This window comes from Falco peregrinus, chromosome 12, assembly GCF_023634155.1.
Source record: "Falco peregrinus isolate bFalPer1 chromosome 12, bFalPer1.pri, whole genome shotgun sequence".
NCBI classification, from domain to species: domain Eukaryota; kingdom Metazoa; phylum Chordata; class Aves; order Falconiformes; family Falconidae; genus Falco; species Falco peregrinus.
Window position 1 is genome coordinate 19,402,320 of NC_073732.1, and position 22,629 is coordinate 19,424,948.

The 22,629-nt window shown below is 52.4% G+C and overlaps 1 protein-coding gene and 1 long non-coding RNA gene across 2 annotated transcripts in view; both read right to left on the minus strand.

Moving 5' to 3' along the window:
- The window catches only part of SENP5 (SUMO specific peptidase 5), a 125,211-nt gene that overhangs the window by 65,731 nt on the left and 36,851 nt on the right, over positions 1-22,629 (minus strand). The gene's annotated exons all lie outside the window — the stretch shown is intronic.
- On the minus strand, positions 16,791-20,404 carry LOC114011601 (uncharacterized). Its single transcript, XR_008749426.1, has 2 exons — positions 20,271-20,404; positions 16,791-18,824 (listed from the first exon to the last, which is right to left on the minus strand). It is a non-coding gene; the product is annotated as an uncharacterized LOC114011601 (long non-coding RNA).

The following is a 22,629-nucleotide window of genomic DNA, read 5'->3' on the forward strand; positions in this document are numbered from 1 at the left end:
GCTGCCCTCCCCCCCACCCCCCCCTTCCAGCTTGCTTTAGGAAAACAAATACCAAAGTAGGAACCGGCATTGCTCTGCTCTTGGGCAAAATGCCTTCCTCAAAGTGTCATAATTCAGGTTTCCCTGGGGCACTCGAAGGGCCCTGGGGAGGGTCAGTGTTTGGGTGAGCTGGGGAAAACTGAGCTTAGTTGGATGCAGCATCCCCCACTGCACGCCAGCTCCCCGGCGGTCGGCCAGAGGCCCTCTCCCCACTGACACCGCAGCAGGAAAGGTGACTCTGTAACTATAGTTTTAATATATAATGGAAAAAGTCTGTGTTCGCTGTATGCTTACTAAAACAGAAAAAAAGAAGAAAATGGACATGGCCAGACCATTTGGCTGAATGCTTTTATTTGGGTAAAAAAAAAAAAAAAAAAAAGAAAAGAAAAGAAAAAGGAAAGAGCCACCTTTGTATGGAGCTCACGTCTGGAAAATTCCAGCCCAAATGACATAAGTTATGAGGAATTGAAAATTGGACTTAGAAAGGAACCGAGCACGAAACCTCAAGTACAAGCATCAGCATCCTGCCTAAAGGTCCCCATCGCCCGAGCAGAAGTCGGCAGTGGGACAGCTCCTGGGGCACTCTTGCTCCCGGCTGTGCTAAGGTAGGGGAGAAGGGGGATCCCGCTGGGTCACAGCATCCCGCTGCCTGCAGGGTGCTGGTAGAGCAGGGGGGGCAGGGGGGGCAGGCAGCTCCAGAGCTTGCACTGTGCGTAGCAGCAAAGAGCTGCTCTAAGGAGACACAAATCACCCGCAGCAAAACCCTTCACCCCAAACACCTCCTGTTCTCTTTTGCTGTCTCAGGGCAGGGTTGGAGCTACAGCCCAGCCTCACTGAACCTACTGAACTCCTGTTGTTTCACACTGGCTTAGCTCAGCTGGGGCAGCTTTGTGCCAGAACTCTCTTAAGTGAATTCACTCCTGGCTTGCTGTGGGTTGGGCTGTGCCAAGAAATGCACAGGTGCAAATTAAATCAATATACCTTGTGTTGGGGCAGCGGGGGGGTCTTTGCGGAAGGGTTTGCACGGCTTTGACCAGATTGGTTTTAAAGCCAAGCAAAGCCAAAGCGCTGCAACTTCCGTTTCCAAAAAGCCAGGCATCTGTGGGGCTTTCCCAGGCCAGCACAGCTGTACCTCCCTCTAATGAGGGCTGGAGTCACAGCGTGAGCAGGAGAAACCTCAGTGTCCCTGCTCCCAGGGACCGAGACACATGCCTGTCTCATTTTGCACAGCTCCATGTGGGCTGGCAGCTCTGTTGGCCCTGGGTATGACATTGGGAGGGGGTCCTGCCCTGGGCACCCTGGCAGAACCCCTCCACCCCCAACTCTGCTGAAGCCTGCCACAGTGTCTGAGGCTGGATGTAGCAGAATCTTCATCTGGTCACGGTCCCTGGGGGGTCATGGTACCCCAGTGCAAACCAGAGCTGGTAGGAACAGCAAACAGCAAACCGCTCCTTTTTCTGAGCAGGACACGGCCGCTCTGCCCCAGCCCACCCCCATGATGCTCCTTCTCTGGTAGCTGCAGGAGATGCTCCTTCCTTGGGCTGCCGTCCATGTCCCATGCTTGCTTGGTGCCCTAATCTGCGCTGCGTTTCAGCATCGTCAGGAGGAAGAAGGCAAGAGCTCACCATCCACCTTGCAAGCTCCTGTGGTGGGAGGCCACCTCGCAAGCCCCCATGCTATAAGACCACCTTGCAAGCCCCCATGGTAGGAGGTTACATTGCAGGCCCCCATGGTGGGAGGCTGCCACGTCCCAGGTTCCAGAGCTCTCTAGATGGGGCAGAGATGGGCCCACGGTTTTATGTTTTATTCCCGCTAATGCAGAGAGTGTGGCAGCCCCAGGTGGGCAGTGACAACCTCGAGCTCAGCTGTCCCAGGGCACTATGGAATGATGTACCCGTGTCCACAGTAAGGAATAAAATGATGCCAGAGAATGGGAAATTGTTAGCACAGCTTTGGGCTGGTCTCAGTAGCTCTGCTAAACACGGCTTGGGGTGGTGTGGGGCAGGGACCCTTCCTGGTCGGCATGGTGGACATGGTCCTATCTGGGATGCTGCGAGAGTTTGGTACCCAGGAGGTGGTGTGGTCTGTGCAGCTCGGCCTCAGCAGCCTCTCTGGCCAAGCCGTAACGAACAGCCAGAAAACACCTGGGTCTGATCCGCTCAGGCCAGCACCCACCCCATGTTCTAGCTGCAGAAGATGGGATTCAGCTGCCCAAATGCAGTATTTCCAACCGAGGCTGGTGTCTGTGCTGCCATTGTGGCCCCTTCATGGGGATTAGCCTGCCTGTGGCACTGTTCCCTAAGGCAGATGGATACCCAAGGCAGGAGCCAGCCTGTTCCCAGGCCCCGGCATGACGAGAACTGGAGATGCCCTTTGTCAAGTGAGGGTGCAGAGACCTCAGCTGGGAGCCAGGTCTTGGGCTGGGAGTCAATGAACCGAGCCGCTGCCTGTCCCCAATTTATTTTATTATTATCTACATTATTTATGGGCACCCAGCCATGGCCCCAGCAGTGGGATGGGATGTTGCACCACCCTGGCAGTGCTATCCACCCCCTGCATCAGCCCCAAGAAGCCAGCAGAGGAGGGGGATCCATGCACAGCATCATCCCCCCTCAGCGAGGGCTGGGAGAAAGGCGGGATCGGTGGTGTTATTTTACTTAATTTATGACTAAATGCCCCCAGAAGAGTTTAGCTCTTATTACTGAGATATAATGGCCTATTAAGGGAGCAGCATTCCCTGGAAAGCAGCCCAGTGTCAGTGACTCCTTATTGCGATAAGAACTTAATAATCACACGTGGGGTGAGGACAGGAGGAAGCCCTCGGCCTGCCCACTGCCGAGCCGGGGGGCTCCTTCCCCGGGCGGGGAAGGGGGCGGTGGGAAGCCCTGCTGGGGGCTCTGCTGATTGAGGAGGAAACCCCCATGCTTGTAAACCTGTAATTCCTTACTAAATGCTTCGTAATGACAACAAATGTAAAGTAGTGTCAGAAACCTCTCGTTTTCTTTTATGGTAAAGTCATGTCCTGAAGCCGAAGAAAGGAACCAGAAACAAAATAATTGCTCACTCGCTGCTTAAAATGTGCCTGTCTTCAGCATCTTCACAGCTTCTTTGACCTGTTTTCTACACTGTCCTGTGGGCAGGGTGGACAGTTTGAGCCCTGAGTGTCTCCTACCTTTCAATCAATTAATTTCAAATGGAGCTTTCAGGAGAAGGGACCCCCCCCCCCCCCCCCCCCCCCCATTTCTCAGCACATTGCTCATGAGTGCGATGGTCTTTTGTGCTTCTGGGTTTGTTATTGAACAGGGAACATTTTCTCAGCAAAATGTAAAGCTGAGCGATAAGGACTGGGCAGGAACTGATAGAGACTTTGCAGATCGAATATGATGTTGTTTATTTGACTATGATGTATATTTAAAGGTCTCAGTTACAATTGGCCCCAGGCAATCTCTAATGAGCTGCAGCTGCCTGGACTCTCATTAGCTTTAATGACATCTTCTCAGTACATTTTTCTTGGGGTAAGACCTTGTCCTCTCTATGGTTGTGCACACACTAAAACCAAGAGACATCTCACCCTAAAAGGGCAGCCAACTCAAAACAGTGGAGCAATGATAAATGATGCAAGTGCCCAGAAGAGACAAACCTTTCCTGGAAGAGTCATTGTTTATTTAAGGCAAACTAAATGTAATTTACTTTGGCACGCCTTAGAATTAAACCAGGAGGTATTTGCACGGAGGCTCAAAAAATAGGTAACAAAGTCACCGTGTGTGTTCGGCAAAGATCAATTTGCAATTTCCCTGACTTTTTGCCATTTGTCTTACTCAATGGACAACAATCCGCCTTCCCGAGAGCCACTTTTCGAGGCAGAAAAGCTGCAAGAAAAAAGCCTGGGATAGCAAAGGAGGTGAGAGGAGCAAGCACAAGCCCCAGTGTAGGCAGTGGCTCCCCGCTCCCGCACCAAGCCGGCAGGCTCCGGCGCTCCGACAGGCTGCTACCTATTGATCCTGCCCTGCCATGCGGAGCCCCGACCTTTTTTTTTTTTCTCCGCTCCGGGTATGTCTTCTGGTGCTCTGCCCCTACCGCCAGCGGAGGCCTTATCCGACTTCCATCTCTTCTTCGGAGAATTGAGGGAGCAGTCATTAATCATCTGAGCTGTCCCCTCCGTGGGAGCACAATGGCCTTCTTTATCCCGCACTTCAACAGCCCTGACATGTACAATAACAATCAGCCTTGACGTATCTGTATTGTACCAAAGAGACTTACTCAAAAGGTTTTTTAGCAACATTTTGGGTCGTAGTTAAAATATATTGGTTTATTGTAAGGCGAGCGGTACAGATCATATCGGAGATGTATACAGGTTTCTAGGTAGCGGGGCAGCATCTCGCAAACATTTTTCTTGCCGCGTTGCTAAGCCAGCCAGCTGAGGTATAGCCGGCTGTTGCAGGGAAGGTGGATACCTGCTTTCATGGGGTGCCTTTCCATCCTGATCGTTTTCTCAGGGAATCTTTCTAACGGGGAAATTTGGCTGCTTCTTACTGAGATGTGCAGAGCTTGGGAAATCCCTCTCCCAAAATGAGTGCAGCTCCCAACAGACAATGGGCAATAAAGCAGCGTCCCAGAGATGCCAGTGGACCCTGAGAGAAATCCGATGAAGCCTCTATCTCCCAACTGATGTCTTCAAAACAGTCCTGCAGCCAGGGATTTCTCCCCCACAGTGGAAATCTGGAAATTTGCCCCCAAAACTCCCAGCAGAGACGCAGAAGTCTGCAGGTGCTGCCCATCGGATTTGTCTGAGAGAGCATTCGGACCTCACCGCCACCACCACACGTGTGCACCAAATGTCTGTGCTACACCTGTGGACATCGGGCAGGAGAGGAAAAGCTGGGTACCAGGTCCCCTGGGCACGGTGGGAACAAGTGGGAGGTCAGGAGAGGGGGAGGCAGACACGGAGGATGGCAGAAATGCTGACTGAAAAGGCAGTGAGCCACCTTCACCCACGTTTAACCAGCTGAAAGCTGCGTTAGGAATTTCTAAGCCCTCCTTAAATTCCTGGGCTCCAAAATGCCACTGAACTAGCAGAGGTATTTCTGGACAAGCTGCAGGAGCTCCCAAATAACCAGGGAACACTAAAAAAATAAAGAAAGGTGGGGGGTGGGGGAAATAAAAACAGGAAACAGGTGGGATTTACTTTTCCCTCTCCCCCCCTCATCGTTTCACTGCTTTTTGCAGGGGCAATTGTACCTCCGAAGCTCAGATTAAATAGTTTGCTACAAAATAAAACTGGAACTGAGTTAACAAGCTCTGAGATTTAGGGAGACTCCACTCCGGGAGATCCACGAATAGGTCAGCGGGGCATTTCTCAGCTGTCTAGACCCTGTGGCTAACTGCTTTGCCCCTTCCAAGGCTGGTGAAACCTAAGCCTGCCGCTTCCTCGCAGCCGGGCTGCTCTGGCTCGGCCGTCCCGCAGCCAGCCCTCCGGCCCCTCGCTCTGCCCGGCAGCACCGGGCCGCGACAAGCAGCCGTAACGGAGCGACTATTTGGATTATTTCAGATCAACAGCCTTTCTTGAAATTACCAACCAGTTTCAGTCCCTTGTATGGGATAGATGGGTCGGCAAAGCAGCGCTGGGGGAGTTGCGGTGGTGAGAAGCTGCCCCCGGGACCCACGCGCTGCCCTGCGGAGCCACTGTCCCTCTCGTGGCATGGGCAGACACGGTGCCCTTGGCACCAGGCAAACTGTGCCAAGCAGAGCACGCACTCCTTGCCCCATTGCTGTTTTCCAGGATCCTGTGTTTTTAAACACATCTTTTCTGCTGGCTGCCTCCACAGACTTTTTTTTAATATATGTATTTATATATTTTTATTCTTTTATTCTTTTTCTTTTGTTTTTCCTTTCCTTTCCTTTCCTTTCCTTTCCTTTCCTTTCCTTTCCTTTCCTTTCCTTTCCTTTCCTTTCCTTTCCTTTCCTTTCCTTTCCTTTCCTTTCCTTTCCTTTCCTTTCCTTTCCTTTCCTTTCCTTTCCTTTCCTCTCCTTTCTCTGACATTTCTAGGAAAAAATGTAGAAAGAAAAAAAAACCCAGCCCCCCCCAACACCACTTTCCCTGCTTGCAGCACACAATGACGTGCCCAGCATGCCGGTGCTGGCACTGGCAGTGCCTGCTGGACCCGGTACAGCCAGAGCTGCGCGGTGGCAGCGGCTCAGCAGCAATGCCTGGCGCTCAGGGTGGTACCAGTCCCTTGGCAGGTCCAGCAGCCAAAGCAGCTTTTCCCTTTGACATAAACCACGCTCAGCTCCAAGCTCTCCTTCTTCCTCCTCACTCCTCCCCTGACCCCTCCGTGGAGGAGTGACGGGCACCAGTGGGGCTCCAGCTGCCAGGTACCACGGGTGACCGTGGGTGATGCTGCGGGCTGCGATGTGCCGGCGCGGAGCTGAGCCAGGGGCTCGACAGATGCTTTCTATTTGGTCGTGTTTTGGTGCAGTGGTTTGACGTGTAATTAGAATTATTAGTTATAAATTTAGCCTGTCCTCCCTCCCTTGGCTGCGAATGAGCCCTGATCTCCTCGCCATGTTTTCATCATTTGCAAATGTTTGCGGGGGTGACTGAATTTGGGGTGGGGAGGGCTGCTTGCCCCTGGCCACATGGCATCGACCTGCCACCCCACCTGGGGAAAGGCGTTCTGAACCCAGGGGTAGCACACCACGAGCAGCTGGTGGGGGAGAGGAAGATGGTCTGGGCAAAGAGCCCCAGGAGCACTGGGTACGGGCGGAAAGGGCTAATCAGCTCTTTCCCCCTTCTGCCACAAGCTGTGGACCCAAGTGCAGACACTTCAGCTGGTGGGGACTTGCACATCACCATATCCATCCCTCCAGGTTTTGCTTTCCAGCCTTTCCCCAAATAAAGGCTCATGCCGCTCGTGCTCAGGCCCCAAGGCTTTATTATTTCCAAGGTCATTTGCTCTGCAGCAGGGCTGAAAAGCAGAATTGCTTTCTTGCGCTGTTTATGTCTACCAGATACACACTACTTGCTTTTTCATTTGGATTCATTTTCTGTGCTGTCCTAAGAGAAAGGAGCAAAGCAATTTTCTATTTACTGCAAAATTCCAAGTGAGCAATTTTGTGGATCTGGAGATTGTCAGGAAGAGGTTACTGGACTGTGTACATGGAGGAGGAGGAGAGCAGAAGTGATAGAAGTGCATGGAGCAGGAGAGGCGATGGCTAAATCTTTTACAATCCTGTTGCTGTCTCAAGAAACCTTTGCCTAAACACTCAAGACTGGTAACTATTACTGGATGTGTGAGTAAGTCCTAGATAATTTTTTAAGTATTTGGAAAAAAACAATGCATAATGAAAACATTACGCTATTGTCGTGCCGCTGACACTGTTGGCCAGATTCTCAGCTGCTGTGAATCATGCTCTTGCCTTTGACTTGAGCAGAATTATGCCTTATTTATCCCAGCTGAGGATCAAATGTATCGGTCAGCGCTTGTACCACCTTTGCTTTGCAGTTCAGAGCAAAGCTCTGCCTAAAAAGCTGGTAAATTCCGTGATGCCTGCCCGTGGCTGTGCTCTGAAAAGCAGCTAAGACAGAAAAGCCCCGGCTACAGCTGGTTGCTGTTGCCTCTAGCCTAGCTGTGATGTGATGAGCTTTAAGCACATCTCCCGGGGCTGGGCAAGGGCAGGCAGCTGCTTTGTGGGGTCCCCAGGACGGGACCCCTTGTCGGGCAGCGTGGGCAGCGGGCTGGGGTGTGAGCGAGGGGCAGGGCTGCAGCCAGGGAGCGGGAAGCACCCGGCTGGCAGGAGGGAAGGATAAACAAGGAATGCTTAGCAGTTTGTGCACATAGATTAATTTCTATATTTTTTTTTTAGAACTTGGAATAATTTATTGTAATTACTGTTGGCTGAGTTGTGTTTGAAGAAGGCAGTGCCTTTTAAAAGGATTTTTGAAAGGTATTGAATTGGGAGGCAATTATTTTTTTTTTTCAAAATATGTTTAAGGATTATAAAAGTAATTACTGCCCTCAAGCCAGGATGTCTAATTATGTTAAACTATGGCTTAAGACAGCACAACTTTCAGTCTCTTCCTTGGGTGGCTCACGCAGGGGCAGAGAGCACATGGCACAGCTAGGGCAGGGCTCAGCACAAGTGGGGATGTCCCCATGGCACCACGGCAGTGATGCAGCCTTTGCAGAGACACAGGACAGGCGCAGGGGGGTGAGCATGAGGCCACAAGGAAGCAGGGGAAAAGGGGAAGAAAAAGGGAGAAAGGGGAAAATCGGGAGGCAGTGGAAGCAAGGGACCGTGGGCACCAAGGAGGTACTCCCATCGCCCCAGTCTCTAGGCTCAAGCTAGCCTGATGCCTGTGGGGAAGAGCTTGCTCTTGCTTTGGGGAACGGGCACACTGACCCCTCCGGGGCCTCTTCCTGCCCTGTTTTTCTCTGTTTTCCTCTGGGAGCCCTTCATGAGCAGCAAGAGAGAAGTATGCGTTTATTTTTCAAGCTTGCCTTTTGACTCCAACTCCCCTCTGTTCTTCTGCCAACGTGTGAGAAACAAGTTCAGGTTTAAAAGGCAACCTGAAATGTGCATGCACGCACAAAACTGTTTTATTTTTATAATGCCGTGATTTATGGGCCAGCTTGGGGCACGGGGGGATTTCACTGGTGATTTCTGAGTGTTTGAAGGTTGCCCATAGCGGGAGAAGCAGCCAGCGTCCTACACGGTGGGGAAGTGGTTGCTGCAGGCAGGGGGTGAGGGCAGCGAGGGCAGCACCCGGGGCGGCACCGAGGGTCTCTACAATGGTGCGGAGCAGGCAGGGATGTGTGGTGGGGCAGGAGCGGGGAGGAGGTTATTTCAGTAACAGGGATGAGAGGTGGAGCTGCGGGAGTGACAGGCAACTGCTTCTTAGGGATGTCTAACAAGCTGCTGAGATTTGGGCTCAGTTTGGAGGCGAGGGACCCAGGGGGAGGTGGTTGCTCTTGTAGGCTGAGCTGGATGGAGGCTGGATGTCTGTGCAGAGTCTGGGCACCCTCCTTTGCCATCCCTTCCGGCATCCAGTGCTGGCGGTGGGCTCGCACGGCTGATCACACACATCAATTCTGAGTACATATCACCTGGCTGATCCCTCTCTCCCCACGGCGCCTTTCTCCCCCAGGCAGCAGCAAGCCAGGAGGCTGTGGGCTGGGGGAGGACACTCCTCTTCCAGCATGTCTCAAAACAATTTCACCCCATTTAACCCAAACTGTCAAGCGGCATTGACCCAGAAAAGGCTGTTCCCAGGGGGGCAGCAGCAGGCAGAGCAGGCTGGTGGGCAGGGGGGAGGGCTGTGTCCTGCATGGTGCTGGCGAGCAGGCTGGGTGCTCAGCCCCAAGCTCAGGTGCAGCGGCCATGGCACATAAGCCCCGGGGTGCTTTGTGGTGCAGAGCTGCTGGCTCGCAGGCACCGGGGGCTCACAGAGGTGTGGAGACACTGCAAGGATGGGGAATGCAGCAGGAGGTGACAGCTATCTGCTTTCTGGGAAGAGAAAGTGCTGTGCTGCCACTGAGAGCAGCAGCTAGAAAGCAAACCAGGAGCTGCCAGCACCAGGAGAGGAACAGCAGGGCAGTTTCCAGCATCCCACACCGGTCTGGAAGTCTGTCAAGTGTCAGGGCTGGATTTATCGCTGGCTCGACTGTGCTAGATAGACTAGGGAAAATGCAGTCACAACACAAGATTTTTTTTTCGAATACAGGAAATTGTTTACCGTAGTCATTATTGTTATTGTTGTTGTTATTATTATTACTACCACTATTATTATTTCCCACTGTGGCTCCCCAGTGTCTTTTGGGTGATTTTCACCCTTGGAGTCTGCCAGCAGAAAGACTCGGGGTGTTTTTTCCCCCAGGCCACATGTGGAAGCAGCTCTTAGTGGTTTGGGTTCTTTGTATTCTGCGGATTATAAAAGGTCTCTCCTGTAAGGAGCCTGGAAAAGGAAGAGTACTAATTATTATTAACTCTGCCAAAGCCAATAATATCCTTGGGTAATTATCAGTTCACCCAATTTTCCTGTGAGCCTACTGTGTAAATACACCATTGTGAAGAGGCTGTTATTTCCTTCACACTCCACCTCGCCATAGCACTGAAGATTTCGGGCTAGTCACGTGCCAGTTGTGACCAGGCTTGTTAATTTTGGCGGGTGATCGCCACCAATAATCAAATGCAAGATGGGAAACGGCAGGAGTTGATGCGCTGCCTCCACCCTCCCAGTCCAGCACCTTCTCTCCACTCCAGCCTTGCCAAACACCTCTGAGCCCTTACCGCGGCTGGGGCCGTTTGCCACCTTCATGCAAAATCCTGTGGGATGCTCCCCAGGGACCATGGCCACCACTCCAATGCTTCCCGGGCTGGCCGGCTGCAGGCAGGGACTGTCCCACTGACCGTCCGCCTCTGCACCTGGCCCCCAGCGTGACTTTCCCTGCCACGGTGAGGTGACATGCGGCAGGGAGCCGGCGGGGAGGAAGCGTGTCTCACGGCAGGAGACCCAAGCTGCTTTCCCTTTCATCAATGCTCATTTATTTGGATTAGAGTCAGTTCTCTCCTGAATCCTTTGTTCGCTGTTTGTTATTCCACATGCACCCAGTGCTGCGCGTTCATCTTTATTAGCTCTAATTGCTTCCCCATTCTAATGGGATCTCGCTATTCGCATACAATTGAAAGGAAATGTATTCATTAAAATAATTCTCCTCCTAACTGTTGTTTAGGGCTGGTGCTGTCAGTGCCACTTGCCGTGATTTTCTCCCTGCCCACTGCCGAGCGCCGGACGGGACCAGGACAGAGGCAAAGCTTTGTTAGCGATTCCCTGTTAAGGTAAACCACAGGCTTCAGGCTCCGGTCAGTTTGGGTGATGTTTGCTGATAGAGGGCAGGTGGCAAAGCCATCTGGCTGCTTCCCGCAAAGCTTGAGGAGCACGTGAAGGGGTGGCACATGTGCTCCCAGCCACAGGCTCTCCAGGCCATACTGGGGTGGCACTTGGCCCCGCTTCCAGTCCCACACACCAGAGCTCCCCAGCCTTCACCTTCATCAGGAAGGAATTGAACGAGAAAGTGGCAGAGAGAAGATAAAGGCAGGGATGCCTGATAGCTGGAGAAACCATGCTAGGCGAAAGTCTCCAGTCAAAATTAGTGACAAGAGACGGCTTCTAGCAGCAAACAAGCCATCTTCCTGACAGCTCGGCTTCCTCCCTGGCACTCAGACCAACTTCTCCTCCTTATTTATTTCCTCCCACCACCACTAGTTAAGCATCTTTAGGGAACACTTTAATGACCCTCCTTCCTCCTCTGTTTATGCTCAGCACTCCCTCCCTTCCTGGGGCGGCTGAGGTACCATCACCGCCACCGTAGCTAAGCAACCTCCCCATTAGCACACTGGTGGCTCAGACCAAGGCGTCTCCTCACCAGCTTTACACAATTAGCCCTTCGGTTTTTGTCTGCGGTACCCCACTCCTCCCCTCCCCATGCCTCCAAATGGCTTGTTTCTGCCACACTGTCCGCTCAAATGAATAGATCTCCCTCTTGATGAAAAAAATGTCTCCTGCTTTATCACATTCCCAATCTTTTGTGAAAGCCGCCTTCCCTCCCCTGGTATACTTATGCCATAATTTGTTAAGACCGTCATGTAAGGCCAGGGATGGGAAACTGGCAGTTTCAGGGCTTGCAGAGCTGTTTCAGCAGAGATGGGCAGGATGTTCTTGTAAGTGATGCAGATGTGCAGGAGTTGTCCCCGCAGATGGGGCTGGCAGGGTCCTTCCCTGCTGAGCCACCCCATGGGCCACATTTAAGTCACTGATGGGCTACCTGAGCACGGGCACGGCTGTGGGCCAGGAGGGAGCATCAGCTTGGACCAACACCACTGCCCTGGGAGAGACTGGCAGAGATGAGCCCTGCCAGCATCTTCCACGCTCTTATTCCCATCCTGCGTCACCTCTGCAGGGGTGGCTTTGCAAACAGTACAAAAGCTGAGCCCATGCAACGTTTGTTTTCTTTAGCAGGGTATTCCTGGACCACCCCCAGTACAGACACAGCCTTGCAGTTTTCCTGGAGCTGGTCCTGGACTGGAGCTGATCTGGGAGCTTTGTTTAAAATGCAAATGATTCGGCATTGCCTAACAGCAATGGCACTAATGGGATGCGAGTTTGTGCCCGTTAATGCATCCTGCAGTACTTCTGAAGTAAGTGTCTGCTTTGTCTCTGCATTTGTCTGTCACAGAAGAACATTACCCAGGCCCCAGCTCCCATTCTATTAATATATTTGCTTAATTACGCTGTACAGAGCAAGTGCCAGGCTGGCAGACAGGCTGCAGAAGCTCCACTATCACTGGAAGTGCTCTATCAGAGAAGACAGTGGTGACATCACAGGTGGATGACATCAGCCCCATGACACACTCCTGCTCTTCCATCCAGCTCCACAAACCCTTCTGACTTTGCCCTGCCAACCTTGGGCTTGCACAACACAGATGGGGGCTACCAAGTTGCCCCCTGATAGAAGCCACACACCGCACTCTCCAGCAACTTGCCCTGCACATCCTAATGCCGGCGTTCAGCTGCTGAGCGCTGCCTCCTTCCCCAGCCAGGGCTCACCATCTATCTGCATTTTAAAAGTGCCTATCAAGCCCCAAAAGACAGTGTTAGACAGACAGTAACCATCTGCCTGCAGGTCAAGTGGCCGTGACAGGCGTCCTCTGGCCACTAAGGCAGCGAGACAGTTTTGAGACCATCTTCGCAGAGACTCCGGCTGACTGCAAGAAATCGCTACCTGCTCTGTCGCTTCTTATTCATCCTTGGGATGTACTTGAGAGCTGTCAGCTCCCTGAGTCACGGTGAAGCCGAACGTCTTGCCAAAATGTGTGCTCAGATAGCAAGTGTAAGGAATGCACTGGGCTGGGGCAGCATTCCCTGGCGCAGGCAGCCTGCACGCGGGAAGGGGGGACCCCAGCCTTGGCAGGCAGAAGCACCCCAGTAGCACTGGTAATTGCTATGGCCACCGGATCCCTGCAGGCGATGGGATACTTGTCAGCAAATGCCCCTTTACAGCCTCACCATAAGCTGCGTGAGATGGATGGTGATGCATCGAGATGTAAACAGGGCAGGTGGCTGCTCACAGCGCCTGCTCTCAGGCTGGGCATTCACACACCCTAGCTCTGCTTACGCTTTTTTGGAAGCCTTGCTGTTTATCTGGCCAAGTGGCAGGACAGCATGTATCCAGCCCGGGAGCTTTCATCTCTAAAAGCCCTACTGAGCTGCAGCTGAAGCCCAGGTCTCCTTGCCTTCCCTTCCTGCTTTCCTCCTCCCACTGAGGTCTTTTCCTGATCCTTCCTCTGCCTTGATGCTTCACCTTGGAGCCTTCTCCTCCTTCCCCTCTTCCTCCTGCATCCCTTCTTCAGGTCCCAGAACAAAATGCTAGATCCCTGCTTTTGCAGGTGGTGCTGGTGGGCTGATGCAGGGCACCCTGGTGGATGGGAATTTGTAAAAAGTCAAAAATAATCAGTCACCCCCCAAAACCTCCCCACCCACAGAGGACCAATAATGGTATCACACGGCAGCAAAGGTAGCAGATCACAGGAGGCACGTCCTGGCAAAGCCACCCACCCACCTGGCCAAAGCGGTCGTGCCTGGGTTACTGGGGGGTGGGTGGGCATTAGGCACAGAGCACTGACAGGCGAAGCCGAACCAGGGGCCAGGGCAGCCCCCGCATGGGGTGAGACCCACTCCCAGGTCCCGGGAGCTCTTGCAGTGACTTCTTAGAACTTAGAATCCTGAAGGATCCTGGGGCATTTGCAGGTCTGAGGATGCACCACGCTTCCAGGAAATAACACCCGCAGACTCTGGGAATGCATGGTGGCAGTGACAGGATGCTTTTCCTCTCTTCCCAGCCATGGAGAAGGAGGGGAGCTGAGCAGAGAGAGGACAATTCTTGCTCCAAAGAGAGTAAAATGAGATTATTATTTTTTTGCCTCATTCTGCACATAAACCTAACACTTCCTTTGAGGCAGTCCTTGAGGGCTTCCTAGACCCTGACTTCATCAAAGAGAAGAAAATTTAAAAAACCCAAGTTGTTCCACCAGAGCTGGTCTCCTGGAGCTTATAAACACGAGTGAGGTTAGAGAGGGGCAGGAGAGATGGGGAAACAGGGTCCTGATCCTGCCAAGAGCGGTGGGCAGAGAAACTGAGCGGAGCTGCTGGAGGGGACTGAGGCAAGCAGGGAAAAAACAAATTCCTGGCCAGCCAGGCCTGCCTGCAGGGAGAGGGGTCGTCAGAGCCCTTTGAGAAGGAAGACCTTGGTCCTGCAGGCGGGGGGCACATCTCCGCAGGCATCGTGCAACCCCCTCCTGACTCCTGGTGCCTTTGAAAAATCTTCTAAGTAACGCACCAGCGCAGCAGATGCTCCTCATCCTGCGGCGTGTCGGAAACCTCGGCTCTGTCAAAGCCTCGGGTTGGTGGGTTTTTTTTGTGGATCTTAATGCATCTGCTTTCTAAGCTTCTCTCCATTTACAAACCTGCGTAGGTTGTCGCTCGTGTTGCTTTACTATTTTTTACTATTTGCCTATTTTCGTTTCCCTGCCTCGTCTAACAGCCTTGTTCCCTCACGGTGATGTACCCCGGTCTCCGTCTGCCGCTCCTCAGCAGCACGTGGCCCTGCCTGTGCTCCCCGCTGCCATCGCCGGCGTCTGCTGCCTCCTCGGACAGATATCTCTGACTGACCTGACAGCTCCGTAGCATCTTGCCGCATTCCCCAGTTGAAATAATCCCCCCACACCCTGTCAGGTTTCCGCACCAGCGGCCCTGCTGCAGTTTAATTACGGCAAAGCCCCTCCTTGCGGTGGACACTTTTGCTTACCAGCAGATCTCCCTTAAGCCTCATCATCTGAAGCACTTCTCTATGTCCACTCCTCCTCCACTGGCTACCCAGGGGGAATGAGCAAACCCTGGACTTATGGTTCCTCTAAGGGTACCTGTGTGGGATCCCCAACACCCAGGGGAGCACCCAGGTGCATCTGCTCATCAAACCAAGACTGGTCTTCTCCTGGGAAATGATGCTTTTTCTCCAAACCCTGGCTTTGCTTTAGGCTCAGTGCATCGAGATTTAGCTCTTGTATCTGTGCTGGGGGCTGCAAATGGCTCTATGGCTATTGCACAGGCTGGAGTCCGTGTTCGGTTCCAAAAAAAAAAAGTAGAGCTAGTGATGGCTCTGCAGCTGGAACAGCAGCCAGGATACCCAATTACTATTTCTTTCTCTCCATCGAGCTTGTGACAACAACATTTGTGAAAAATTAAGAGGGCAATGCTCTTCCCCACTTACAGGAGGAATGAGAGCTTATCTGCCACAGGCTTCCAGATGTCATTTTATATTTTCTATAAAAATTTATAGGGAGCCCAGCTGGCCCTAGAGACACAGTTTGAGGAGCAAACAGCGAATTGCCACTTGGCAGAGGCAGCCGTGCAGCACGAGCCAGCGGTGCCGCAGCCTGTGTGACAGCACGCTGCCTTTCCCCAGCTGGGGGGCCACGGCCAAAGCAACGCTGGCACCGGCCGAAGGCTCTGCCCTGCGCGGGGCTGGAGGGGGCTCAGCCTGCCGTCCAGCAGGCAGCAGCAGGGCGGCGGTTTGGCAGCTGGATGGGCTCCTGTGAGCAGTGGGGAGGGGGATGAGCCCCCCGAGCTGCTACTGCTCACCTGCTTTCTGCCCTCCTCACGGCTGCTGCTGGATCTGGTACTCCTCCAGCAACCCCCAGCACTGCAAAACGCATAGGAGCAGAGAGGGTAGCAGGATTGGCCCCTTCTCCGACTTTGTTTCGCATTTTCAGGAACATAAATTGCCATGGTTACCAAAGCCTGGGCTCCTCATTAGCAACATTTGCTCTCGATGTCAGATTAACGAAGTTGTTTCTTCCCAGCGCTGGTGGGTGCTGAGGCTGTTCCAGCGCCTCTCGCCAGCACTTCACCTGCAACTCGCCACCCGCCTGCGGGAAGGGAAAGCAGCCACGGGGACTTGGCACCACCGTGGAAAGGTGGCAGCAGGACCAGGGGTGCAGGCTGCTTTCCAGAGCCCATTCCGCCCCGCTTCCCCCAGACCCCAATTATATCCACCCGTATCGCATAGCTGCCCCTTACCGAGCTGCAAGAACATAGCAGCTTTCATTTTCCCTCACGCACATTACTGGCAGTGGTGTCTTTGAAAGCACAAAACGTATCTGCTGCTCGTATCATCACTCGGCGATGACTACGCAACATCAATGCTATGGCCGATGTGCCTTTTTGACCCTCTCTCTCTTTCTCTCCGAAGAGGAGCTATTTAAAGCATCATATTGAACCATTTCATCTGTCCACAGAGGAACTTTGAGTGCTCCTGATACCTTCCAGCGCTTGCTGGTGCCAGCTATGGAAATGCTACCTGCGTGCTCCTGCCTGCAAGGAGGGGACAACTGCAGGGCTCACCCGCTCAGTGGCAGGGAGAGGAGCGCGCCGATGGACGGCGTGCCTGGGAACAGGCTCGGCAGCCCCGGGATGCTAACGGGGGAAGAAATGTCAGCTCCTGCCAGAAACTCTGGACCTGACCAAATGACATCAGCATGTACATCGTTACCCTGGTGATGTAATGTCATCAGGCTACTCCCCGACGGCGCGTAATCTCCTGTCACTAGGACAACACTGAAAGAAAGCATACCTGCACCAATACCTCCTCGTTTACCCAGACCTACCTAATCCCAGAGAAGCAAGTTAATAACATACATCAGCTCAGTATCTGCTCGTTTTTTATTAAACTCTGCACATAACTTCTATATTATTTTTGTCCTTGCCAACTCAAGCTGCCCTGCTTTCAGAGCCGGCGAGGACGTGCTTGCAGGAGATGTTTCATGAACAAACCTCAGGCTAAAACTTACTCGCTCTCACTATCTGATGAATTCCTATGAATAATGAAAACATTTGTTTAAAAAATAAAAAAATCCCAAAGTCAGATCGCAAGCATTTTGTGCACAGAACAGGCTGAGAGCAATTGACCAAACGATTTATAACAGGTCACTCCAGTGGCTCCTTTGGTGAGCATCTCCTCCTGGCACCCAGCAGCTCCCAGTGCTCCCGGGGCCCTTCCCACCAGTGCCTGGCACGGTGTCCGCACGAACACTTGCCCATATCTCTATCGTCCTGCTATGGATGAACGGCCTTTTCTTACCCCACTGTGGCTTAATAAGCTTCTCCAGTGAGTGGAGATGTGTAAACAGTGGTATCAGTTTTTCTGTCTGACCTGCAGTACAAAATTGTTTTCCTGCTTGTGAAGGAAATCTTCAGAGCAGAGCTGGGGATACACGAAGGCAGCCCCATGTAGACCATAAATAAACATATATAAGTGCAAACACTCTTTTATTTTGCATGCCTGAAAGCTAGAAATAATGTCTGATGCTCAGAAGAAAGGAAATATTTAGTTAAGAGAAAAAGAGAGCTGTAAGAAGGCAAGATAAACACTATATATTTATTTTTTATGGCATAAATGGAAAGCCCGCGCTTTCAGCTTTGCTGAATTATTTTATAGCATATCTCTGGCAGAAATCAAAAAAACCTGCTCGCATCCAGCCACTCAATTATTGCACCTCGCTCCTCAGTGTGCCAAAATGACATCTTAAGAACTGGCAGCAAGATTTGCCTCTGCGCTCTCCCCTTGCACGCAGGAAGGCTGCTCCGCCATGCTCAAAGGTGTCGGGAGATTTTGCAGCTTAGGTCAAAGGATGTTAATAAAGCACTTGAGCCTCCATATGGTATTTTGGCACTAAAATGTCAGCTGCTTTTCAGACACTGTACTTTAATCATTTCAGACAGGCCCCTTTTAAATGGTTTGTTTAGTTTGCTTAGAGAATAATATTTGTTATTTGGTTTTCAGAATGACTAATAAATGAACTGTCTTTGCTCGGGGAGAATAATGCCACTTAAGCAAAACCTAGTACTGCAGTTCAGAGCTATTTAATAAGAAATACCTGTCAGTGTCAGAATATATTTACTGTGCATTAGCTTTGAAGAATTGCAGAATTAGTTTTCCCCTTGCTAAGTTTACTTTATGTAAAATGTAACACATGAACTGTGAATATGTGGACAGCAAACAGACTGTATCAATGAATTCAGACTCCCCCGGAAAATGCTGACAGTGGCAAGAGAAACACCTCCTAACAGACACAACTGACACCATCAAAAGCGAAACGTGTGACAGCTGCCAAGGAGCCGCAGCCTCCTGCCTCCCTTCCCTTGTTTAAAAAACAAAATCAAATCCAAAATAACACGCTGTAGTCTATTTATCCTCTTGTTTAATCCGCTGGGAAAGCATCAGCATAATTAAACGCTTTTAACCTTTGGGTCTGAACTGGCGATCAGGTGGTGGTGGAAGGAAAACCGCGCTGCAGGGAGTGGGGGCTCTGCGTGGCCACCGAGCCTGGCACAGCAGCACCCAGCGCAGCCACCCGCTGCCCGGGGATGCGGCACCCACTGCCGAGCATCCTCCTCCCCGGTGCCACAGAGCACCGGCCCACCAGGACAGACCCATGTGTGGGGAAGAAGCAGCTCTTCTGCCCAGCTCCGGAGCTGCGAGCAGGGAGTTTTGCTCAACCCCGCCGCAGCCGCACCATTTCTATTATTCATGCGACTTGGTGCTTCCTTTCACGACCCAGGTACCGTCTCGGACTCTCCAGCCATCTGGGGCAGCTAGCTGGGAGGCTGGCGGTAGGTTGTGTGAAGCAGCAAGTTATTTACTTAGAAACTGTCTCTGTGGCATCTTGACCATCTGGAAAGAATATGGAAATGAGACTTTTAGCGAGATGGAGCTTCTCAGTTGATAAATTAACCAGGTATCTCCAGAAGTAGGCATGGCTGATAAAAGCATGCGTTTCCAAGCACATCCCAACTCGCACACACATATATAGGTGTGAGCATAAGCAATTTCCCATCTCGCCCACACATCTGGGGTCCTAAGTCACACTCCTGCAAAGCTGCCTGGATTTCTAGGCAAACAAAGCCCAACTTCCAGCCATAAAAATCCACGTGCGATGACGCGAGGCGGCAGGCAGGGCTGGATTGCAGCGCTGTGCCACCAAAGCCCTGCTGGCACCACCAAACCTGCCCCATGGGGACCGTGCCCAGTCCTGTAGGGAGGGCAGGGCTGCGAGCACCCTGCTGGGGTGGCACGGGAGGCTGGTCGGCAGGAGCTCCTCACCCCACCGTACCAAAGGTGAGGTGCCAGCGTGCGCTCTGGCACAGCACAGGGCACGCTTACCCGTGCCCCAAAGCTGCGGCAGCAAGAGCCCCGGTGCAGCGGGGGAATAACGCGTGCAGCCTGGCACACATGCAGGCACCTCTCGGCTGTTATGCCAGCCTCTTACTAATCAAAATCTCACACTGGGCGGGAGCGGATCATTTGCTGATTGCCAGGAGAGCTCCCAGGAACAGGGGGCAGCAGGACAGAAATTACAGCCGTCCTCCGAGCACTGTAATTTGTACTGGAGCTAGACGGCTCTCCCAAGCACCCCAAGACAGGACAATTAAGGCTGGCTTCCAGCCAGATGCAGGTTGCTGGGATCAGAGCACGGAGCCCCAAATTAAGCACTGCGAGAACTGAGCCGGGAGACTCTACAGAAGAAGTGTGTGAAATAGCAAAGTCCCTGGAACAGCCACCCTGCCTTTCAAATGCAAATGCCATCTCAGGGAAAGTGGTTTGTTCTGAGAGCCTCTGAGTGCTGACTTCTAATCATCTGAGCAGAGAAAATACACCCAGGAATAAGAATATGGAGAAAAGCCTCCGGGGACTGGCTGGGAGCAGGTCAGTGGCACAGGGAAACGCTCCCACCAGCTGAGCCAGCCCAGGGGCGCGGGTTCAGCTCAGCACAGCACAGCACCGCTCTGCGGGCGCAGTGGCCTGGCGTTCATTTGCACACCCCTGCCACGCTGCGCACGGCGTAAAGTCACCTCCTGCCAAGGCAGCCCTCCACCTGCTAACGAAGTGTAAAACGTCCCAAAAGCAGCTGGTGTCTCTGGTCCCTGTTCCTCTTTCAACACCGCGTACGAAAAGCAATATACAGCAGTGGTCAAACATCGCCCACACTCCCAGTGCCCCAACGAGACTTTTTTGCCCGATGCAAAACTGGATTGATAGTTGGCAATCCAATTATAAACATATAAAATTAATAATATACCTGAAAAATGAGCAAAGGATCTAGAAAAAGCAATATCCTACCTTGCCAGCCTTGTGATAACCTCCACTGGGGGTGAGGGTGTTGCTAAATTCCCCCAAAACTCTTCAGTTTGCCAAAATCTCCCTTCATCTCATGGGTTTAGCATCACCCAGGTGCCCTCCCACCCCAGGATGTCTCCTGCAGATTTTTAAAAGGGAGCTATGGGTACGGCGGAACTGGAGGTTGTGTCTTGCTGCACCTGTGTGAGCCCGTGCTCCCTTACGTGGGCATCAGGCAGCTGGATGCCTCCAGCCCCTGGTGCCTGAGAAGACGAGACCCAGCATGAGCTTCTGAAGCACCTCGAGGGGGCTGGAGCTGCCTCAGCAGAGCACGGAGCAGGGAGCAGTATCCCAGGGTGACCCGTACAGGGCAGGGGACTCTTCTGGTGAAGTCCTGCCGAGCCCAAGCTCTGCTGGCCATCAGGATATGAGCAGTTCCCTCACTTCAGGCTCATCGTGGTCTGAAGACCTCCTCCGTACTGGCACTGGCGATTCCTGTGTGCCGAGGGGCAGCACGAGAGCAGCAGCTCAGCACCTGTCCCCTGAGCCTGTGCTGCAGCTACAGCAGTCCACTGAAATTTGTAACACTTCTCTTAAAATAAGGGGGTTTCTGCCTCTATACGTAGGAATACATCGAGGCAGGTGTGCCCAGACGGCTCTGGGAAACCCACGGGACCTCAGAGTGGGATTTACTGGTTATGATACTGTGTAAACATGTATATATTTTAAAGCCTGTGATCCTCTTCTGTTAACTGACTAGAAAAGGCGATGCATTAAAGCAGAACTAAGATCTGAGAAACTGTCAGATGGTCTTGTGCACTTGTGGGGCTTGAAGCTGGAGCTGGCAGTGGTGCAGCCCTCCGGGTCCCGAGCCGGCGGCTCTCCGGGCAGACTCGTCCCAAACTCACAGCCCACTGCAGCAGCTGAGCAATACGGGGCCACAAACGCCTCTTCAGAAGGGAACAGCTCAAGAAGCTGATCCCGGGTCCTGCGCTGTGTCCTCTGAGTAACAACTCGGGCAGTGTCAGATTTTGCCGTTGCTGGAGTTTCCCCAACTGATTAGAGTCAGGGGGACACCGTCCAGTGCCGGGCTCCAGCCGCCTCTGTACCTACCAGTGCCCTGAATTTTTTCAGGAGCAGGAAGAGTCTGAGATGAGACCCTCTCCCCTTTCACCACAGGATCACGGGCAGCAGCGCTCATTTCTGAGGAACAAGCGCCCTTTTCTACAGCACTCCTTAGGCTGAACTCCCAAGGCATTTGGAAACCCTGTAAAGGCAGAAATTAGCCTGGGTTTCTAGAAAGACAGCAGAGTGTCTAATGCTTTTAAGCAGCTTTTCAGAGGCAGAAAAGATCTTCAAAATGTTTTGACTTCCAGTTTGGAGAGAAACATTTTTTTTTCTTTGAAATTAGCCTAATTAAAGGATCACAAAATTAATTAAAACACAAAATGAAATGCAGCGCTTTGCATCAGGTCGAATGAAATGTTTTAGCATGCTTTAAAATGAAATCAGAGATGGTTTTCATGTTGATTAAAGAAACCTCCCTCTCCGTCCCCAAGCTCTGGAAAACACCGATCCAAAGAAAATCCTCCTCTCCCAAATGTGCCCATCCCAGCTTGCAGCGGGGTACAGCTCTCCTTGCCCCCAAATGTCAGGGACCAGAGACTTCGTGTTTGACACTCGGCTCTCACCAAAGACACTTTGGCTGGATATTTTAAAGCGCTCCTACTTGGTGGCAGCAGCTTGTGTAAAATTAGCAGCACCCCTAATTGGGAAGGGGGGGGGTGGGCTCTGCCTGGCAGAAATGGCACCGCTGGCCCCCAGCGCGGCGGGGGCTGCCCGCTGCCACTCCCCATAGCCATCACTGTCAGCGGCGGGCTCCTGGCCACAGCTAAACTATCTGCCTGGTTAAATATAGCAAGTCCCAAAATGTCAGGAGTTTTGAAGGCAGCTGCAAAGTGGTGGCGCAAGGACAGCAGGGTTGGGTGTCAGGGACTCTGAAACAGCCTCTGGCCATGGGCTGAGTCCCTCTGACCTACCATACCGGTGCAACACCTGAGCCTTAATTGCCTCCGATGTGGCCTCATCCTGCTCCCCGGCAGAGCTGCTGACACAGCCTGTGTAGCTCTTGGCACCAGAAAACACATTTTCCTCCGACACCAAAAATTTCAGTTCACTGCAAACATCAAGAGAGCGGCTTGTGATTAAACAGTTGGGGTTTTACAGCATCCCGAGGATGTAAAGCACTATTTAAGTGATAACTATTTTTACTGTTGTTATTTATTACATGGGGCTCGTCAGCGCTGGGCTCTGGCCCCCACCACACGGCAGGTGTTCCCGGCAGGAAAAGCTGGTGGTGAGC